Here is a 16,173-nt window from a genome sequence, read left to right as displayed (position 1 = left end):
AAGGGTACTTCCATATCGAGCTGTTGCTGCCTTGATATAAAGTTATTTTCTGTTTTCCCGCAGATTTTCACAACGCGGCAGACCTTAAGGTCTAATGATCCTACCCCTAGCTTTTTTAAAATGCTAAAGATTTAACTGAATGGTGTTCGCCGTCTCCGATTTTAATTCATAAATCTTTCAATTGTTACTCCTCTCATAATTAAAATAAACTGATTATGCCTAAAAGTAGTCAACTGTCCTTCAACTCGTATCACGCGCCAGAGAGGACACTCCTTGTTTGCGAAATAAGACTCTGCGGGACCTGAGCCGAATACCTTTCCTCTCGTTGTTGGCATAAAATGTGTTAAAGTTGTAAGCGCGTTGGCCACAATACGAAACACAAAACAGTTTAAGATTTTAACCCTTTTAAAATGACGCATTGTGATTCAACAACCTGTTGAAAGACTTGCCACAAGGGATATTCATGAACAACATCAACCTAAGATTTCTACGAGTCAAGAAGGAACGACTATTCTTCCTAACATTGGAGAATGGAGTTGGATGATGAAACACAAACCATAAATTGGATCATAATTAAATATTTTTGGGGGTGTTAGATTGGGGACTTTATTATAATTCTGCCTGGAGAAGTATGCTTCGAGCTTACAAGAAAATGTATTGTCTGATAACAAATATGCGTGCATACTGTAAGCCTAATGAAGGTCATTGATTTTATTACTCTCAAATTATTGTTATTATTATATTCATACTGCGCCCAACGCTTCCAAAAACTACCTTATCGTCAGAGACGTGAACTGCGTAGAGGTTTAATGATATAAAGAAACAAATTTGTTTGTCCAGTACTTGTTCTGTAACAACAACAAAATACTCTTCTGTCTTGTGAGTTTAATTTTCTATTTCCAAAGTCATTTAAATTGGTATGAAGAATGGCAACGTACCACATGAGTGAAAAGATCTCACACGGGACATTAAATTAGCTGGATAGTATTTGACTTCATCGAGAAACACTTTAATCCTGACTTGTCAAACTTTCCACGGCTTAGCGCGAAGTAAAGTGACAGCTCTTATGATCAGTATCCAGGCCAAGGTTCGGTTGTTTTTGGGATATCGGGATTTTTACAAGACTCGGACAGAGTCAACAAACGTTTGAGCTCGATAAAGTCATAAGGGAAGTTTTATGGTTGGTAGCGCGGAGAAAATTGATTTAAAAAAAAAAAACCGAAGAAGTCACTTAAAAAACGCTTTTGGCCCGACCTTCAAGGATGCAAAAGTCTTGAAATTCAATGCCGATGGTACCGCAAAAAGAGTTTTCTGTTGGACTTGCACAGCAACACCGCGAAAAAGCTTGATTTTCAAAAAGACGCAGAAGGTGAGAAATTCTCGAAAGTAAGGCGAGTGTTTTTGAATTTGGAATGTTTGTGAAGTTCAAGAAAGAACTAATTGTTTGGCTCGTGCTACAAGAACGCCAAAATTTGCTATTTTAAACGATTATTTAAAAGTAGCAAAGGGAGTTACTTGCCTGGTTTGAACAACTGTAGCTCGAGCCAGCTTAAGTTTTAAAAGATGGATCATGTCGAAAAGTTTTTAGAATTAAAAGTCGCCGAAGGAGTATCACCATTGGTTCCAGAGATAATTTTGCTTACCAGCCAGCGCTGGTTAGCAGGTACAATTATCTCTCGAACCAACTTAAGTCTTGACTCGATCAACATTGAAACGAGACGGACATCCTTAAAGTTTCAGAGTGACCTAGCCTCATTTCATGAAAAATGATTTACCACGCATGAAAGAGATTTAAAATAGATACAAAACGCCCTAAATTACAGTGGCCCTAATAATAACAAATAATGATGATGATATGTAATAAATCGACATTGAGACTAATAATAATAATAATAATTTAATATTTATATTGTGCTAATTAACATGTGGATATTATCAAATGCGCATCACAACACTTTTCGGGGGACTTTCGCCGGACTGCATGAGCAGTTTACAAACAATCAAAGGAAAGATGCCCCGTCCCCCACAATTCTCTGTAAACACTGAGGCCAGACCACATCACAGTAATCTCGTGAGTGAGTTCTTTAACGTCTCCTGCCTAACCAAATAAACTAATTAATAGATGCAATAATCTAACCTTATTGTTAGAATTTCCTACGTCGTAGCGTAGGGAAAATAAAAACACTCGATAATTAGGCCACTGTTTGGTTGTTTTTTTGAATAGAGGGATATCCGCAAGAGGAGTTTTCTGTCGGGTTCGCTCAACACCATCGGGAGAAAGCGTGATTTTCGAAAAGACGTGTTATGTGTGAGACTCTCGAAATTGACGCGAGCAATTTTGAATTTGAATGCTTTTAAGCAGTTGAAAAAAAAAAAGACATTGTTTGGCTAGCGCTACCAGAACGCCAAAGTTTTTTTTTTTTTTAATTTCAAGTTGTGATATAAAAGTCGCAAAGGAAGTTTCTTAAGTGGCAACGGTAGCTCGAACGAGCTTGTGTTTAAATGAGATGGAAAAGTGCTGAGACTCCCAAAAGTCGCCAGAGGAGTTTCAAGCTTGGCTCGAGATTAATTTACGTTAACAAGCCTGCGCGACTTCAAAAACAAACAAACAATCAAACAAACAAAACAAACCCCTTGAGGGTAGCAGAGGAGGGAGTCTGATCCTGTTTCACTCACGAATTTTAATAACATTCACACGCCACATTTTATTTGCGGCTTCTTTTAACCATGCTTTTTTTTCTTTGCATAGGTTTACGCTACACGTATGTCTTTTAGTCACTCACTTTTTACGAGTCACACAATAATTTTTGCCCTCGTCACGTGTCCTTTGCCGCCGTATGCCTTATCTGTACAATTATAAAGCAGTGAGCTTGTGACCCCTGACTTAATTGATTAAATTATTTCTAATAAAATGTCTGATTGAAGGAGGAAGCGAAGACTACACCCAGACAGCTAGCATGAAAAAATTGTCCACATAGATCACAACCCAACCAGTCCTCATTATCGTCCTCTTCGTATATTTTACAAACTGCGGTGTTACAGCGACTGAAAGAAAAAAAAAACATTAACACACAATATTACATAAAAAACCACCTCTGGCCACGAAACAAATCGACAAAAACTTAATGAGATAAATGCCTTCTTTGCAAAGCAGTGCAGTAGTTACTTTGCTATAGGAACGAAATTGAATTTAAGGAAAGATACCTATCAAGAAGATCATTTATACTTTCGGCGTCACCACTGTGTGTTGCAAAACAGTAACCGTCAGAAAAGCGAACAGCGTCAAAATTTTCACGGAAGAATGTGATTTCTTTCTCCAATATGCTGTCCTTGATCCTTGGTGACCGAGGGAGCCATGCCTTTGTATCGACCTCGCATGCCACGTGAGACGATTTTCCCGCCAACTGGTGAAAATATGACATACTTAAAGACCGGAATCGGAAGTTACGTTTCACTTTCTAGTATCTTTATGCTTAGTACCGCTGACTCCTTTATTTTTTGTTGTGGACTCACCCTCTTTCTACGCCCGTTGAAAATTGTCTCCCAACAAAAAACAGACCCCATATTTGAAAGGCTATGTGGCCTGTCCTTTCAGGGGATTTCCGCTGTACCAGAGCTCTCAAGAAATCTTTCACAATCATGCTAATTTTGACTCTGATGTTATTTTCCAACTTTGTGATTCGATTGCGTTGTTTGTTTCCTGTGGCTCAATAAAGCCTTTCAAAGCATTTGTTTCACAAACCCACATTTTGTAGAAGCAAATATCGCGAGAAAATGTCTGATAAACCCCATTAGAGGTATTTTTTAAATACATAGACTAAGAAATTTCCCCTAAAACATGCGTTGTATTCGTTCACAGAAATATATCATCAAAGAAAAATTTGTAAGGGAAGTTGTTGAGGAATCATTCTAGGGTCAAATTTACCGTAAGACTCTTTCCCTTTTCCTTGAATAGTCTCGTTTTCAAGTCAAGAATATTCTCTGTAGTTCAGTAATCAAGGCTGTGTTTCACCCTCTTCTTTTGTTTATTCCTCTTTGCACCAAAAACACTTTTGTGACTCCTATAGTGACAATTCAGTTTAAATGAGCCAGTCATTTAAACTTACAGTCCAACAACTGTGAATGATCATTTAAAAATGTGTCATTTTCTTTAATTTCTCTCCAAGCGTCTATGAAACATTATCACTGTGTACGCGAAATTTACAACTTTGTTGATCTGAAAAAAAAAAATGTTCAATACTTTGGAGGGGGTACAAATCCCATGTACTAGTCCTTACTAAATCCAGACCCCACATTCTAGTATCTCTGAATCACGTTTCCTTAGCTCAATGTAGTAACAAAATACCAACACCTCAGCTCTTTTCTCTGCACATTATAACAAAATACAGGACGGTGTTAGATAACTAACCAACTCCCACGGATTCTTTAAGGCCTTTATAGGAACATCCGGTTCCTTGTAACCTTACTTGAATTTGACTATTTACTGCTGTTTATATTTCTGTTAAACTGGATTGAGTGATGCGCTTGAATTAGTGTGCAGTGGGGGGGTTTAGTGTGTTGTTTTAGTTTGCTTTTTCCAAGTCTTTTAGTTGAAAATTGTTTTTAAATTCTGATAGAAATATTTAGTGGATAAAAAAGGTTTACAACATTAAACAGATAGGAGCTTTATTCTTTTTAGAAATTTGAGGTTATAACCTCGGATATAGATAGATAGAAAGAAAGTAATATGGAAAGAATGGTTCAAAATAAGTATAGGATACGAAACTCGCATCGTTCAAAACAAACTTTGCATTGTGAGCGACTTTGGCAGAGGTTTTTTTGCGATCAAATTAAAGTTAATATATGTACGTGCGAAATATGAAAATATCGAAAACCCATAAACTTCGCCAGAGTATAGGTCTGGATGAACTATTTTTAGACAAAATACTTTGAGTTCCATTGCATTTTTATTTTACGCGAACGGCACGAAAGTCGGGTTGGTGGCTCTCCTCTCAGCTTCACTAGGTCTAGACAACCCATTGTTTAAGCGTCGTTTAAAAATAAACAAAACGGTAAATGTGACCAACGATGTTTTCAATGAAAAGGACACGTATTTACGAACAGTCTGAAGTACTATTTGTCTGATTCTGTCGCGAACTAAATTTTTGGGTAATCTGTGTTTTTTTTTTTTTTTTTTTTTTTCGTTATTCCACTCATTTACGCGGACAAAAAAAAAATAGAAAAATTGAGAAGGTAAAATCGCACCTTAATACATAGCATGGGGCTATATCAAGTTAATCCAGCGAAAGAACAAGGCCTCTTCTTCACAAACTCCAATAAAATTTTAGGACCCCAAACAAGTGACATAGAGGTCAAAATACGCAATTCATTGTCACGCAATTAGAGGTGAGTTGAGAAGACTTCAGGCTGTTTTGGGGGCGAAAAATCGTTTCTACTCTGGATGGAGAGCTAGTTTAGGTCACCTTCTGTCGTTTTTTCTGTTCGGGTTATGCGGAACCACAAATCCTGGGCCACAATTCCAATAGCACGCGTCTTTACCACAAACACTGACATTCTTCCCTTGTAATTCTTGCTCACTTTTACCAATTTTTAATTACTCGGGCGCGTTATTTATCTCGTCACGCTTGACGGACTAAGTAAAAGAGGGGGCCGCTTGTAGTGTAACAGGGTTATCGGTGATAAATCTTCGGTTCGGTTTACGGAATACGGCCCCCAAAATTTCGTATCTCGTTTCACTAGGTTAGTCATCTTTTTATCCTCTTTATTTTTTTGTTCAAACTGATCAGTTCAGTGAGGGATCCAGTCTTTCCCGACAGTTACTTTTCTTCTGGAGAATTCTAAGACATCATTTTGTTTGACAAAAAGCAATCTCCTCTTCAAGAAAAGACAGAAGACATCGTTTAAGGAGAGGAGAAGTTGCATCCATTGACAAAAAACACGCCGATTTTTTCTTTTTTTTTGAGTTGAAGGATGCGTGAGTACTTTTCAGCACCACTGCAACGTGTAGCGGCGTATACAGCATGGCAAGTGCATATTTATAGAGCAAATTAAAGGCACTCGCTTCTCGACAAGGCAAAGATGTTTTACATTGAAAACCATCAGTAAGGATCTAGTGCACAGCCCTATATTGCCCATTCTGAGATTGCAAAGTAACGGTGTTCAGGCGTTATCGCAGAGCTGGGCATTGCGATCTTCGAGAAAGGCTGCCCGTTTTAGTGCTAAGCAGAAGGCCTTCCTAGAAGAGAAATTTAAAATAGGAGAACACACTGGATTCAAAGCAGATGCGGCAGAGGTGGCTCGAGATATGGGGCATGGAAATCATGAATATGGAGCCGCAGATCAGTCATTGTAGATGAATTCCTAACACCCAAGCAAATGATGGTCGGTTGCCTAGGGTATTCCTCCCTCAACTCTGATGCGCGCTGGTGCAGCAATCGTCAGCGGCAGTTGGCACGAAAAGGAAAAGGGAAAAGGAGTAAAGGCCTATTCAAAAATGGCGGCAAATGATGACAACGCGAGCACACCAAACAAACTATGTTTAAGGCACTTCGGCATGGAGGATGAAACAGAGAGAGGAGACCGGTTTTGGAATACCAGCTCCGTGGAGATGGAGTTTTCTGCGGAGAAACAATGGTTAAGGAGAGTTCGTTTTGCAGAAAATAAACCCAACTACGGGAGTAGACCTTGATCCAGTGTTAGAGGAACTCACAGGCAACAAGCTGGAGCTTGTGAGTCCCCTGGTGGATGGCTTCCTTAAGGAAATCGGGTTCTCTATTAATGCGAAGCTCGCTCGCTCTAAAATGACCGGTCTTATGGCGCCCATCATGCTATTTATGCCATTTCAAATCTTTAGGCATATCTGGGTTTTTAGTACAAGGCTTCGGGGGAAGCGTGGAAACAACCAAGAATGGTGAGAAAATCACGCTCAGTTGCCAAAGGCTCGACACGGCAGAGAAAATGTGGTCTCCTGCGAGATTTAAGAGAGAGAACTTTCTCGAGAAGCGGCACTTCGAGAAAATTCCTAAGGGTGGTCGCGCGCTTCAAAGCTACAGCGGTAAGTCAATTGTTGTTGTCACGCAAACTAAGCCGCTTTAAATGATTTACTCAGTAAAACATCAAAGGGTAACAACCACATTTCACGTGCAGCGCTATGATCGAGAAGGATTTGCAAGGGACTCAAATGTACAAAAGTTACTGAATTTGAACAGGATTTAGCTTAACAGTTACTTAGGTAACAGCAAGACTTGCTAATGTTTGGTAAGATCTTGTAACGAAACTTCATATAGCAAAAGAATGATAACCCTGAAAGTAATCTGAACTAAGTTCAAAAGAAAATATGTTTTTAATACAAAAATATATTTGAACTTTAATCTTGTGGACAGAAATACACTGGAGTAGATAAATAGAAGTATGGTTTTACCTAAACTTGTTTATTATATGACTAACCATGATGTCTGATTTATATATGAAATTATCCTATCAGTATAGAGAATTACTCCTTTTAAATACAAATTTCATTTATCTATGTGTACTTCATCCTGCTCTTAAAACTATCAAGCTGCAACCTTTTGTACCTTTTATTTAATACAAATCCATTCCTAAAACAAATTGTGTCAACATAATAAGCAAAATGTTGAGTCATTAGTTATCAACCCTTTGACCCCTAACAGTGACCAGCATCTAATTTCTTCTTAAAATATTAACCCCAAATTAAACATAAAGTCACAAGAATGAAGCAAATAATTACTAACTAAAGGAACTCTTGATTGTTAAAACAAATTCTCCTTGTCAGCACCTTGAAAAATGTATTGAGAACAGTATGGATAATATTCATACTGTTGTTAGCTTGTAAACGGTTTAGTGGTCAAACCTTTATGTACAAAATTCCATAAATATATTAGAGCAGAAACCCTGCCTCTAAAATACAAGTCAGTAAGAAAAAAAACAAAGGGTTTATAAAGTTTTCTCTGTAATTTATCAGTGCATACCAAATGATATCAGTAACAACAGTACTTTTGCATTCCGACAGGTTTAACCTGTCCAGCAAACATAGCTAATTTAAACAGTTTTGCACCAATTTTAAAATATTTTTCTTATTGAGTTGGCATATTACTCACATTACTGTTACACAGAATTTGTTGAGAGCTTAGTTATCATTCTCATAGCAAGTATGCCCTATTGTGCACCAACTTGACCAAGAAAAATATACTTCACATCAAATATTTTGGGAGTTTTAAAATGTTGATTAAAAAATGATTCAACTACCCTTCCCAAGCCAATGCACCTTCAAGGCGTTTAACCAGAATTTCCTTATTACCTGCAGTGCTTAATCCTCTACTATGTAAAGCTTCCTTTAAAACAGGTACTGTCACCAAAGTTGGATTGATAGCTACACTTCTTCCCTCTGTGGCATTGCAGAACTTTAGATGAGACCACAGTGAGAAGTTATCAGCAAAGCGAGTATTGCACTGTTTACAAACAATGGGTTTTAGTGCACACAACACTGATTCTGCCGCGCCTCTGCTGCTTGCACAGCATGTAAAGAATTTATTGGCTGAATCCTTGTGTGTTACAAGGCTCAATATTCCGTAAGGCTCTAAATCTCAAATTTGTTGTTTTTCTATAAAATGCTGTCTGTATTCACAACTACCGTCAAGGTTCTGATCTATAAAACTCTCAAGTGTCACTATATCCTATATCACAAAACCACACCCGGTGTGGTAACATCAGATAATCACTAACTTAATCAAATTAAATGAGTCTGTGTCCGGTTTCACGAGTGCTCATTTTTCTGGGCTATTCCCGTTGGGCTTATTTTTAGTTCAATGTAGGCATTTTTTTCACACACAAGTCACCAATGGGTTTTAGTGCACACAACACTGATTCTGTCGCGCCTCTGCTGCTTGCACAAGTCACCAGGTCAATACTAGACAAACAAACTTGACAACTGAGCAAATCATTTTCTCTATTTCCACCACAATTGCAAACATTTGGTTGGTAACAGTGTGGTGGAGAACGTCATTGGTAGTGTGAAGTATAAGAAGAGGGCATTGGTTGATGTTCCGGGAGGTAAAATGAGTGAACATAATTACCTTGCCTTACTTGCCCCCATTTACCAGTGTTGGTGCTTACATTTGACTGGTTAGTTAAGGTCAAATCTTCCCTCACTCCAAAATGTTTGGCCTCTTTAGCCTGCAAAGAGACAATGCCATAACCCACCCTATACCTTGTAAACAGCAAATTTGCATGATAGGGAATGGCATATCCAACTGTCCATGTTGCGACATTAACACAAATGTACCAAACTTGTGGGGTACACTCTAACTCAAGTACTCGAAAATTGTCCTTAACAAATCTTGTTTTATTCTCCTCCTTGTTTTCACAACGTCTCTCTTAATGTTTGCTCTCACACACAAAAACTAATTTTATCATCTCCGGCGTCTCCTGTTACAAACTTGTAATCTATCCTACACCTGCTTATGCAACTTTCGCATTGCATCATCTCTAAAAGCGTCTCCTGTGTGCTTATGCAACTTCCGTTCAACTGGATGAAAAAAGCAAAGACATCAAGTTAAAATACATACTACACATTTCTTTCAGTTCTGCAACCTGTGAAGAATTGGTCTCTATTCTATTAAAAAGTCCCCCCACATTCCTCCGATACACACCTATCTTGCTAAGAGCCATTTGTTGGATTGTTTATGCCTCTGTTTCATCTTCACTTTCTTAAGTGTCAACTAAACAATGGTAATATCAAGCCAATGCAATGGCTTGATTGCCAATAAGCCTAACTGGTAACTTGTTATACCTGTTAACTTCATCACTAAAATGTTCCTTTACTCTTGAAGCCAAGTAACCCTGTCCACACCCCGCCCCCCCTAACTTCTCTTCTGCAGGTATTGCTTTAGGTCCACCTCTGATTTCTGCAACATCCCCTGCTTCCTAGCACGCTCCCCAACACTGTCTGTACCAGAAACCCTAAAAAAAGTCTCTATTCCCTATAGGTGCTCCCAGAGCAGAAACAAAAGGATCAAACTCTTCTCTTCCCACTGCCTCTAAGTACAGGAGATCAATATAATGTTGCCAGCCATTGATCATACAATGCATGGGTTCTGGCCTTTACATGTCTGGGAAATGCCCAATCCTAGGAAGACGAAACTGTCGGATGCCATTTTCAGCCATGAACTGTAACTTTCTGGAATTTCAATTTTTTTTCTGAAAGGGTTGGGGGAAGAGAGGCAACAAAATTGTTGACTTTTTCAGTATTAGAGGTTCTCATTTCCTTAGTGTAAGGTTTCCAGGTGTCATCTTTACCCATTCCAAAACTACCCCCCATAGTGTTCATGTTTCCTTTATGAACATTTGCATTTGGGGAAGGATATGTAGCTGCCTGGTTGAGTTCATTGGCAGCCCAGCTCTGCCAGGACATGCCTGCTCCTGGCTGAAATTCAACAGTACACCCTTTAACACAAACAGTCAAAACATTACCTTCAAACATTTTCATCTCTTCAGTGAGCTGCTTCCAGAGGTCATGCATTATTTGATCTTTCTCTTTTACACTTACACCTGATCACCAAAGTTCCAGCACACTATACTTCCAATTGACATTGTCAGCTCATTTGTTTCAGGAGCTCCATCATCTGACAACTGAAAAATTAAATGGTTTTCATTTTCATTGAACCAGACAAGTTTACAAGAAAGATGGGGAACTCTCATGTGCAAATCAATAATCATAAACACCAGGCCAGTGACTGTGCAAGAAACAACTGATGCCCCTGGGATCTGTATGACATGACCAATGTCTAAAATTTTAACAAACTTGTCAACATTATCATCTGAGAAACTGAGCTTGGGTAACCTTAAGTCGACTCCAAGACATTTAATGTTATGTAGCAGCCACACTTCTTTTTCAGTATTAAAAAAGTTAACTTTGTGTTTTACAGACAAGATTTATATATTGAAGTGGCACAGACTGTTTCAGTACATCTTCTGAATATTGATAATCATTAATGGCTCTCTCAGAAATACCCTGAAGAAATTGGCCCCTCATAGACCACTTTCATAAAATGGCTGCCAGACTAATATTCTTTTGTTTAAATTTAAAATAGCCTTTCTGGCCTTGTTCTCCAGTAAAAAATTCAAAAGAATACATTATCTCAAGCGAGGCCAGAAAGGCTAATTTAAATTTAAACAAAAGAATATTAATCCGGCAGCCATTTATGAAAGTGGTCAATGGTTTCATAGCTTGCATTGGCAGCCAAAAAATCCCATGCCCCATCTAATAGCGTACCTATTGTAGACGAGTCGTTTCGTGGAGCAGTCAGTCGAAACGCCTGATTTTTCTTTCTTGTGCCATGGAAGTGAAAGGCCATAGCCACTCAATATAAAACAAAAAGGTTGAGAAGCTTTATCTAGTGTGAAATTAAAGACTGAAAAAACTTGCAAGCTCTTTAGTATAGAGAAGCACCCATAGAAAATCACGTGCAACCTCGTAACGATTATAAGACTTACTGGAGATCTCTAAAGAAGTGTGGGCTCTGGAAAGACCCTGTTTACTAGGCCAGAGAAGTGGAACTTGGGGACCAAGTTAATGCAGTGCGGGAAAAGATGCCCGATTGTGTTATAAAAGATGCAATGTCAAGGTTTCCTAACCCTCCAGGCATTCCTTACATGGGGCATAAAAGGGAATAAGCAAATTGTCATACAAATGCCCATGTCAAGGAGAGCAATTATAAATAACAATTGAATAAGTTCATGAAACATGTACAGTCAAAAGAAAATTAAGAGGTCGAAACATCAATAAAACTGCATGGAAAGTCCCTTGAGTAATACCTACACTGTAATACTCATGAATGCTTCACTACTTAGTACCAGCAGTTGCTGTAATTATTTTTCCCTTGTTACCTCACATCTTTTAACAAGATGTGAGGTAAGACATTTGAGCTCCCATTTAAAGTTATCGCAGGAAGTCAGAATCACTGGTAAGCAGAATGGACATTAGTTATTTAGATTTAAAAAGGTAGACCAGATGGTTTAATTCCCTGAATTTGAATGTTTTTGCAGTAAAAACCCTGATCTCTGCCGGACGATTCGGATGCCTGGCATGTTAGTACATCTGCAGAGACATTATACATCTCTATTCACATTTTCATTCTGCAAGAGAAATAAGTCAATAAGAAAGAGTAAGCATAGCATTCGAAAAGTGCCAAAGCAATTGTGCAGAATTAACAACAGCATAAGTCTTTTACCCAATCAAGAATGACTAGTTCCATGTGCATGTTGTAGGTGTCATCCCCATAATGGATCCACTTAGCAGCATTAAATGAGCATCACTGAATGGAGAGATTCAAAACAGTATGTTTTCCTACACTGCAGAAGTTAACAGATTTTGAGTGGCTTTTTCTGTAACTGGAACATGAATTTTTTGTAACTCTTTCAAGGCCTTTACTGCAACATCACTGATTTGGCAAAGGCAAACTTTTTCACGCAAAGAAACAAAAACATACAGTAGCATGTGCCAATTAATTACCCGCATGTAATCATATGCATGTCTGTATATTGAGGTGCCCATAATGGCTTTCCTATATGCAGCTACAGCTTCAGGTTTAGTTCAAACCTTTTGCTCATTAGGTAGCCATTCTACTTGCACCGTGACTTTGAATGGCAATTGACATGATTTCCCTGAGTCATAAATAAAGAAAATTATAGAAAAACAAATGAATAGATCAGTATTAATAATAGTAAGTATAATGCTTCTGGTTTTACCTTTTTACAGAAAATTGTGTAATCTTTGAGTTCATGAATTATGCTATATGTCTTGTTGGTATTACATAACACAATCTGTTCATAATAACAAAAATTAATAATAATAATTTTGACTTTGTGAAATTGTTCTTTTGAAGGAGTAACCTGAGAAAAACTCTTTGTACCTTATGACTACTACGCATTCTCTCAATAAACAGTCATTCAAATTACCTGATAATGGTCAGCAACAATCAGCAGGTTAGCCTGAAATTCTTGCTCACTGAGTAGACTGTTCTTCATGCAGAAGTACACATGAAAAATAAATAAACAAACAAAAAAAAGAATTACGGTAGTCACACTATAAAGGAGTTCTCTGCCCTCCATACTCATATTACATCAATGGTAGGATATTATTGAGGATGCAAAATTAATGTATCATATCTTGGGTATCTGTTAAAAAAGTCAGCAGCTCTTTTGTCATAGGGACTTCACAGCTCACTGCTGAAGTTTCACTAGACCTACTCCAGTTTACAACTCCTAAAACTTTTTTGGTTCTAAACAGAATCAGTAAAAATAAAAATATTTTTAGGAATAGCATTGAGTATATCTAGGTTCAACATATCATACAAAGACTTCAAAAGCATCTTATGAGAAAGGACTGACACTGTCGTGTGTGCTGCTGATCTACTCAAATCATGGCTTGCATCTGTAATAACACACTACAGGAAGAAATGGTAGAAATCAAAACATAACATTGAACCTCTTTTTGTACTCACAAATTTCTCAGGGTTTACAATTTGATAACAGATATTGTACTGTGCTTAGATGTGCTAGTCAGCAGAACTTTGCAGAAGTCTAAAACATCTCATGCATCAAACTGACTGCTTGCAGACATCCTGGCTTGCAAAAAGGAATTATTGAAAAAAAACTCATGCATGCACCTCCCATACTCTAAGACTGGTGTATAAGTATGTGGCCAAAGACAAAATAAAATTGAAATCAACTTGTACCTCTCCATTTACAATATACCCAGGGGTGCTTTTCACTTCTTCCTAGGCAGCAGACATGGACTCATTGCAAACCCTTTTCACAATGGTTGCATAACAATGCTTTTTCAAGACTGTTGAAGTAATTAAAAAAAAGAGGTATTTTAGAATTCAAATAAGAGAGAAACCAAATAAGAAACTGTTCAGTCCATTTGAGGTGTTTTGGTGGAGAGATCATCGTTTGGCTTCCTGTTAACTGTTGTTGACTGCCATTTGCTTGCAAGAAGAATTACAACACAGGAACATTATAAGAAAGTGCATTGCCAATCTATGAAAAACAGAGGCAGACAAGTGACCAGTTACAACAAAACTCAAGAATACAGAGAGAGCGAATTTCAGAAAATTTCCAGCAGAAAACGAAAAGGTACTTACCTCAAATTTACATAGTACTTTGGAGGAGATCCTCCCATGATAGAGGAGGAGAGCCACTTGAATGAATCGCCACATACACATGAAACTGTTACGGACACAACGTGACTTTGTCGATTGAAGATTAGTAACTCGCAATCAATGAGTTTTCCATAGTAACCGCATGCTGTGGAGAGAGTGTTACCGAAAAAAAAAAAAAAAAAAAAAAAAAAAAAGAAATACAGAGTTCGCAGAGCTGACCCTCGCTGTAGAGATATATGGGGTCGTTCTCTGCTGAAGGCGCAGTTATCTGCATTCTTTGTGGTGTATGTTCTGCATGTGGAGGGGAAATTGGAGAAACAGCATCAGAGAAAGGCAAAGAAATACACAAAGATGGAGTGGAAGACGCTAAAGGAAAAGAAAACCGTGTGGTAGATGGTGTAGAAACAAGAGAGGGGTCCGGACTAGCTGTGCTTCCAGTTGATGATAAGCTCAGTTGGCTCGATGTCAGTCCTTTCCTCTCCATTTTCTCCTCAAAAGCTAACAGAAGAGCCTCCATCAGATCCGCACCATGTGTACCTGAGGTCGCTTTTGTTAGATTTAGCGCGCCTTTTGCCATTTAGACGCGGTCTTTGATGCCAAGAACTTTGCTCTCTTGAGGAAGCTCTCTGTTGAAAGAGAACTGATGACCTCGATCTGTTGGACGCTTTTTCTTGCGCATAGATGGGTTATTTCCGTCAGCTACAACGCACAAAATTCACAATAAATATCCTTCGAGCAGCGACAGCTAAGAAAGTTGCCGAACAACCACTAGAGTTGTGAGATTCTGGATGCTAATCTCACTTACTCAGAGCCATTGTCAGCAATAATGTTGCGCATGCAGTATTTATGACGCCGCTAGTCTCAGTGGGAATAGTCTGAAGGCTCAACCAACCGATGCGTACAAGGGGCGTGGGGTTGTTAGCCGAAGTTACACGGCACGAATTTTTAAAAGACAACTGTACGACTGCATAGTCGACCGTAGATCGCACTTTGAACGGCCGAACGATGTGTTGGTGCCAAATAAAATCCAAATAAGCTAAGTTATGGGAATGAGAGTCAACAAGAGTCAATATCTTCTAATTTTTGACCCAAAATAATACTTTTACTGCGTCTTCCATGCACACCGTTACACTTATGGTCAGACCGTTGGTCGCAATATTGGATGATTCCTTCATTTGAGCTGAAATCAAGGGGCGCAGCCAACCTATTTATAGCGCGCCTTCGTGTTTAAACCTCAAGGCGTGAACGCGTCGTCACGTGACCTTTAAGATAGTAACGGGAGGAATTTACATAGCAACCGGCCATCGTACTTATATAATTAACTAATTAAATAATTAATTAATTGTACAAAAATTATTTTTACTACTTTATATCTGCAACGATTACGATATTTCCGGGTGCAGATTCTTAAAACTTTTCCAATCTTTTTTTTTTAGCACAAAAGCTCACGAATAAAATAGATACCGGGATAGTACGAAAGTGCACGGTGCGCGAAATATGAAACCTTTATGCATTTTCTTTCCAGAATTTATCATAATTGTACACCGTTCATAATTGTACACCGTACATAATTGTACACCGTTCCTCTTAAGTACAACACTTTGATACAATTTGTCATCCAAAGAAAAACTCGATAAAATATTTCCATTTGTACTACAAAGACGATAGGATTCCACAGAACTTGGTTGTCTATGAAGATGCAAAGTAATAAAGTTTACCTAAATCAATTACGGGTCAAACAATAATAAATCCTTAGAAAAAAATAAGGCGATGTCCATAGGTATCCGGAAAGGATACGATATCCTTATCCGGAAATGATACTTTGGAAATGAATACTGCTCTTAAAGGCACCAAGTTTAGTATCAATATTGCTTTTTAACTTGTCAAAGATTCAATCTACAAGATCGGCGATAAGTTCTGAACCGAAAGAGCTTCTCCGCGAGATTATTCGAATGTGCTCACCTCCAGATGTATCGCCAGCAGCTGGGTTCAT

General features: G+C 38.3%; 1 long non-coding RNA gene and 2 pseudogenes across 8 annotated transcripts; 1 reads left to right on the top strand and 2 right to left on the bottom strand.

The window, feature by feature from the left end:
* Positions 1–6,553: 6,553 nt before the first annotated feature.
* LOC148737844 (uncharacterized) lies at positions 6,554–7,215 on the top strand (annotated as a pseudogene).
* Positions 7,216–9,340: 2,125 nt separating this feature from the next.
* Positions 9,341–13,866, bottom strand: LOC111346780 (uncharacterized). 8 transcript variants are annotated; one of them, XR_015996674.1, is made up of 6 exons: positions 13,755–13,866; positions 12,530–13,038; positions 12,249–12,332; positions 11,291–12,153; positions 10,489–10,647; positions 9,341–9,544 (listed from the first exon to the last, which is right to left on the bottom strand). It is a non-coding gene; the product is annotated as an uncharacterized LOC111346780 (long non-coding RNA). The 8 variants fall into 8 exon arrangements; XR_015996676.1 differs by having other exon boundaries at positions 12,976–13,038; XR_015996677.1 differs by having other exon boundaries at positions 12,976–13,033.
* A 222-nt stretch (positions 13,867–14,088) lies between these two features.
* On the bottom strand, positions 14,089–16,173 carry LOC148737843 (uncharacterized; annotated as a pseudogene).

The sequence above is a fragment of the Stylophora pistillata genome, chromosome 2 (genome assembly GCF_964205215.1).
Source record: "Stylophora pistillata chromosome 2, jaStyPist1.2, whole genome shotgun sequence".
Lineage (NCBI taxonomy): Eukaryota > Metazoa > Cnidaria > Anthozoa > Scleractinia > Pocilloporidae > Stylophora > Stylophora pistillata.
This window is presented reverse-complemented; position numbering and strand designations above follow the sequence as displayed.